The following is a 7172-nucleotide window of genomic DNA, read 5'->3' as shown; positions in this document are numbered from 1 at the left end:
AGCAATTGTGCAATCAGATATCACCTATGTACGTGTAGTTAGAGATCTAATGCAAGACCTGTTAAGAGAGGTTAGCAGCTCGGTGAATAGCTTGAGTGGTGGGAAAATCCCTCCTTACCTCATTCCCCTTGACATGGTCGAAAACATACTAAAATCCACTACCACTACTAACGTGTATATCTCACAAGTACATTTGGCATATAGTCTTGGCAGTGCTATTCCTATTTTTGTAAATCCTCAGAAGCTTGAAATAGGATTCATCCTTAACCTACCCATCATTGAAAATCAAAACATTTTCAGGCTGAAAACAGTCCTGAACGTAGGTTTCTGGAAGGATAACATATACACATACACATCAAAACACCACCCATGTTAGCTTACCACGATGACAACCCCTCTTTCAACCTTATCCCTAACCTAAATATGTGCACCTCCACCAAAGATATTCACTGGGTCTGCCCAAGCAACCCATTCATTAGAGACACAACCGATCACCTTTGTGGGCTGAGAGCTAACTCGCCTGAACAAAAATGTGTAGGTAGTATGTCTGTCAAAGATGAGGGCACTGAAACTAGGATAGAAAGAGCAGGCAATCGATGGGTCGTTAACACTCCCAGCACTGAGATCCCGATGTCTTATGATCGGCATGACACAGTCACTAGGATGAAAATCCCCAATCAAACTGTGTTCATCACTGTCCCACAGGGAGCCACTATAAACATAAACGACATTGCACTACATTATCTCAACCCTGATAGATATGACACTGAGATTGAAATGATTGATGCATTTCGAGGTCATAACTTCAGCATTGGTGACACCCTTCAACAGCAGCTTCTGGCTGAAGGGACCAAAATGGTGAAGTTCAGTTTAGAACCAACTGGACTGAAAGCCATATTTCCTCATCATGTAGTCGGACAGTCACCTGATTTAGGACACCCCATTAGTCTGGTGGCCTTGGTACTCCTCCTCAGTGGCTGGATCATCACGGCAGGCATTGCATACATGCTACACAAACATATCCAAACACTACACGCAAAACTTGACTCCGTAGTCAACATTCCAACCAGTTTCCAGCGCGGCGGGGCTCAGACCTCCCTCATACCGAAAGCCGCCACTAACTTTCCAAAGGAATAGGCTTGTTAACCCTCAAAGCTAACACCCTTCTTTCCTTTCCTTGCGTTTTTTCCAAGTGTGTTTTAAGTTTGAAATGTTTGAATGTAGTGTTAGAAATGTCTTAGCAACCTAAGTTAGAAATGCCATCTGCCCAGATGTTAAAGCCTTTGTGCTGCCCAGATATCAAAAGCCTGTTTACGAACTGTTTATGCCTCCAGGAATAAGAGACTCTGATGAACTATGGAGTAATGGACCATGCACATTTCCGTGCTCTGATGGATTAACGGACTCTGCAGCTTTCTGTTGCTCTCATGGGCTATGAAGGAATCCCAGCCATGAGACCAAAAAGGGGGATGTAGGTGGTCACACTATAGACTACATTTCACCACAGACTTCATTACCCAGAGTTCCCTTATCTTTCAATTCCCTTATCTACTCTTCTCATGCTCTGTATGGTCACGGCAAAGGTGATAAAAACAATGACGCGTTTTCCCCATATAAACAGCGGCAAGCCTCAAATTCATCCTCTCTCGTTTGGTCTTTCATCGAACTACCATTCAAAATAGAGATACCAAACCCTCTAAAGAATTCTTCATCAGGACAAAGGACGACACGACGAATCATAGCCTTCGGAACTTCTGATCAAAGTTCTAAACTATTTGAAATCGTTTAGTTGCAACCTGAGTTTATATCGATAGTACTATATACTGCAGCCCAGCAGTTTTGTTTGAATACGAGCGAGGCGACCGGCTCCCTTCTCATCAATTCAACGTCGACGAACATTCATCTCCTTCTCCACTGACGACCTCCAGGCCGTCCAAGGGCTTCATCTGACGAGAAGAAGCAGAAGGCCCCGGGACATTCCACGAAGCCTGTGCTCCGCGCTGCTCAACGGAAACCCGGCAGAAAACATCTTGGTCGCTATGCAAGAGCGATCGAAGTAAGGCTAAATATCTGGGCAGAATTTAGTTTTATATGTATGTTTTAATCTATGTGAGAAGTATTGTTATTTTGTTTCATTGAGATTTAAATGCAATCTTAAATTCACAATCTACACGGTCTTTGACCGTTTATAATCTTGCTTGGTTCTATTGCTTTTAATTAGATAGTGCACGCACGTCTCTCTCTCCCTCTCTCTTTTCTAACTCCCTTTTGCATCACCACCTGAACGCACACACACGCACATCGTGATTTCAGTGTTGTGGAATATCTTGTGTTAAATTAAGGCCTAGCTTAGATTTAGTCCTTAAGACAAGAAATTCCTTTGTTAAACATTATTTACTTTGCGCCCCTTCCCCCAACGAAGTTGGCGCGTAAGAAACAAAGAGCTCAGATTTCGGTCCCGCAGCCAAAGTTAATTTGTGTCTGCGCATCCTTCATATCACGCTCTTTAGCTGCTTATCACCTGTGCGCATGCGCATAGTCTCCCTTTCACTTCTCCCCATCTCTCCATCGAGCGCGCGACCGCGTTAACTCGCAACTGCGCATACCCACACACGCACCCGCTCACACACGCACGCACCCTCTCTCTCTCACACACACACACACGCACACATACACACACAGACAGAGACGGGAAGCTAACGCCTCCTCCTCTGCATTCCGGAGACAATCTACCTCATCCCCAATTCCACTTTGTGCCTTACTCAATTGTTTTACTCCAGTGTTTAAGTGATTATACCTGATCATTATTGACCATTAATTACCTTTTGTTACTTTTAATAAATTGTTTACTTTTACTTAAACAATTGTCTTGCCTGTTATTGTTCCAATATTCCACTGAAAGCCATTTTACGCCAACCAGATACTCTTGATTGCCTTCACTTGTCTAGTTATCCATGAAGTGTTATAGACTTGTATTTTAATTGTAATACGTTAGTGTTGTAATATTATACTAAGACTGTCGCATAGTGGTAAAGCTAGAGTTTTCATCATTATAGTAAATTAATTATTAAATATTAATTACTAAAATTAATGATTATTAAATTTTATGAGACTGATTTAATTAAACTATTGTAACAACCCCGGTTTTACCTACAGAGACATAAACTGTTTTCCCTCTGCTCGTTTACGGTGATGCTTGAGAAATTAGAAAAACGCAATGTGGCGAGTAACCTGCAAGCTGAACCCCAAACATCTCCCCCAAACTCTGACCCGCTCGGAGCCTCTGAAGAAAGGAGTGGCAGGGGGACTGAAGGGGAAGAGGAGGCTGTTCTCTTTCTCCCTGAGGTGCAGGATGGGAGTCATCAGAGGACGGACCAAAGGTGAGGAGGGAGAGAATGTGGGTTTGATATCAGCAAGTTAGAGGTTAGTACCTATAAAGAGAGTTTCTAAAGTATGTTTTTGTGTCATGCCTCCAGTTACGGCTTGAACAATGTGGACTGTATGAGTAATGTGAATATAATGCTTTGTAGGTGTGAAACAAGATTTAGAGTCTGGGGCATTTGTCTGTTGATAAAATTCATCATTTTAATTCTACACCTGATTTTTTTAGTATTGCCTGCTCATGGCATTGGCTGCAGCAGCTGCATGTCTTATTCTATTGAAGAGCAATGTTTGGCATGAATGCATAAAGGAGGAATGTTTTTGGTGGAAGCTATTTGAACAATGTGTGTGTGTGTGTGTGTGTGTTTGTTTGTTTGTGAACATAGCACTCTAGCTAAGAGTATGTAAGCACCGCAAGGCAGAATATCAAATGCATACTGATGTGCAATGATAGAGCTGCACTGTATTTTTATTATTATATTTATATATTTATTTTTAGGTCATTTTTGTTGTAAATTGACTTTGAAATTGTCTTTGAGACCTCACAAAGTAGCAGCATCTACCTCTTTGCATGATTGGGACTATGAACACATAAAATTACTGTATAAAATGTGTGTGGCGCAAAATGAAAATGAACTCATTTAAATAATGCATCAAAGTCATTGTTTACAATTCAATTATATTTTTTCAGTGCCCCCAAAATAAGAAGGAGAAAAAAGAGAATGAAATATTGGCTAAAATACACAACATGAACAAATCATAGGGAGAACAATTCAGTATTATAAATTATATGGTTAATTGGGTAATCATATTCCTTAGCTAAGTATTTTGTAGCTGTTTTGCAATTGCACAAAAGTAGTTATCTGTCAGAGTTTTGGGGGTAAATACAAGTGAGAAGGGAAAGTATATACTCAATTGAAAATTCAGCATTGTTTTTACATGCCTGGAGTGGAAATCATATGATCCATGGAGGGATGGACAATTCAGCAGCAGGAGAAAAAGCACATAACATCATCAAAATCAGATAGCTATAGTTACATATGCCTGAGAAACAAAACAAAACAAAAACAGCAAACTGGACAACATTGAACTGCAGCCAACGAGAGAACTAAGCAGAAGCAATTCATTTAAACAGCAAACACAAAACTATTTTCATGTTCTTACCATTTCAGGAGGAATTGCCAAATGCCTACAACCCCAACTAATGTCTTGCAGTTCTCTGCTGTACTTCCCCAAATATCCCAGTAGAGGGCAGTGTAATTTCAAAACAGACTTTTATGCAGTCAGGCTGAAATAGTGAAAGTGAGTATCTTTTTTTCCAGCTGTCTTAGCTGTTGGATTTAAGAGCTCCATGTTCAATCACAGCTCCTCACATCAACATGTGTTGCATTTGTTAATCCAAGCTGCTGTTGCTTACTTAACCCACTCTGTGTAAGGAGAGCATTCAGACCAAATTAATGCACTTAATGGATGTGTATATCCATGCTCTCTATTGTTATTTATTCAGAAATAGCCAATTATTTAATTGGGAAAACCTTGTCTTTCCTAAAGCCTCAAACCCAAATTGTCTCTAACCTTAGTCTCAAAACAATTCTCTTGAGTTATATCAATACTGCCACTTTTGCTCTTGTTGAGCGTGTGTTTAATGGAGGGCTACAGCATCACAGCACTGACAGTCAAAGAAATGTTATAGTTATGTGAAATGGATGATGATGTGGGTGGTTTCATTGTCCAAACCCACCTGTCATTTAAATATGTGTAATTTTTGAATGTGTATATTTGTATTGCTTAACCAAGTGCATTAGAAACTTGAACTGAATACGGTAAATTCAGCTTAGTGAATCTGTGAATAGCAGTTACACTGAGACTTAAACAACAGCAATGTGACAAATAAAGTAAAATGGCACCATTACCTCCTTTGAAACGGTAATGTTTGTTTATGTGAATTTCTATCTAAGTCAAGACACATTGATCACATGCCTGATTAGTGAAGCAGAGTGGGATAGTGTCTCTCTCTCTCTCTCTCTCTCTCTCTCTCTCTGTCTCTGTGTAAGTTGTTTCTTGTGTGGGAAATGTTTGGAAACTCAATACACAATACAGTATATGTGGTTGAGAATCATTGGTGCACATGAACATCAAAATGTGTGATATATATTGAGTGATTGCAGATAAATTAAGCGTGTCAGGGTTATTGCTAATGGTGCGTGTGTGTATATAAATGTATAATTGTGTATGTGCGCATGTGTGAATTTGGATGTGTGTTGGGGGTTGTTGGAGAAGTATGTGTGGCATGCGGGGGTGACAAATGGTCAGACAGGTGTGGGAGTCAGATTGTCCTTAGACAGGAAGTAGGAGGGCAGCCAAATGAACCTTCTCTGTGTGTGTTTTGTTCAGTTGCACTCTGACACCCAATGCACGAAGGTTATTTCTGGACTCCTATTTCACTCATTATCAGACATGTATTACAGTATCTAGAAAAGGCTGTCAGGCTACATTACTGTCCTGATATCCAAAGTGAAAGCACTGAGTGGGAGCCGTCTGAATGAGTATGTTTCTCCTGCAGCAGCACGTGTGATAGAGGAGTGTTACAAAATAGTGTAATATCAAAGATAAAATGGTGTTATTATCAAAGATCTCTCAGATGTTAAAATGTTAGCTGTGAGGAACAGCTATTAAATTAAATGAGGTTTAAAATTAAATTAGCTTTTAAAATACAATCTGTGCTTCATATCTTTAGTTTTTCTCTACCAAAGGATGTTTTTAAGTCCCTCCGTTATGCACGTGAGAGGGTCCTGTGTGTGTGTGTGTGTGTGTGTGTGTGTGTGTGTGTGTGTGTGTGTGTGTGTGTGTGTGTGTGTGTGTGTGTGTGTGTGTGTGTGTGTGTGCGTGCGTGTGTGTGTGTGTGTGTGTGTGTGTGTGTGTGTGTGTGTGTGTGTGTGTGTGTGTGTGTGTGTGTGTGTGTGTGTGTGTGTGTGTGCGCGCGTGATTGTGTGTGTTATTGTGAGTATGCGCATGTGTATTAGCATGTGTGTAGCTGCCTACCATATTTGTGAAAGAAAGTAAGGGTAGGGTGGCGTGTGTGAGATTGGCTATGTGTCACTTGAGCTTGGGGTCTGTGTATGTGTGAGTGTTTCGGGGGGGGGGGGGGGGGGGTGAGTGTGTGTGCCTGTGTGTCATGAATCAGAATAATATCCCTCTGGCAAGGAGTGAGGCTCTTGCCACATAGCAAGAAGCAATTTTATCTGTGAGGAAAAACTGTGATAAAGATGCAGATGAGTGATGAAGCGATGTTAGGAGAGTAAGTCACCAAGAGAAAGACAAAAGGAAAGATAAAGAGGGAGCAGACAAAAGGTACAAAAACAGAGTGAGAGGAGGACTGCAATGGAGAGAGAGAGAGAGAGAGAGAGAGAGAGAGAGAGAGAGAGAGGAAACGTGAGAGGGAACTGTGAATCAGACTGCTCAGAGTCTGTTTAAGGGACACGGCTCATTCACGCTTGAGAGGACTGCTGGTCTCTCTCAGTCGCCTGTTCGTACAGCTGCAGTGTCCTTTCTCTCTGATGCACCAACACCAGCCAAGGCACTGAGCTTGTCCTTCTGCAGTGTTCCCTCTTTGCTGCCTAGGTCTGGGAGGTGGACCGCCCGCACGGATGAGCTGTTGCTGAGGAGTCCTTCCTGGAGGGAGACAGGACGGCAGTGTCGCTCTTCTCTCCTGACTGCGCGCATGCCTGTGGCGGCAGCGCTCCGACCGCCCAGCCATTCTCAGGACTCACGTGGGAGCGCTGGAGTTGTGG

The sequence above is a fragment of the Sprattus sprattus genome (assembly GCF_963457725.1).
Source record: "Sprattus sprattus genome assembly, chromosome: 18".
Taxonomy (NCBI): Eukaryota; Metazoa; Chordata; class Actinopteri; order Clupeiformes; family Clupeidae; genus Sprattus; species Sprattus sprattus.
This window is presented reverse-complemented; position numbering follows the sequence as displayed.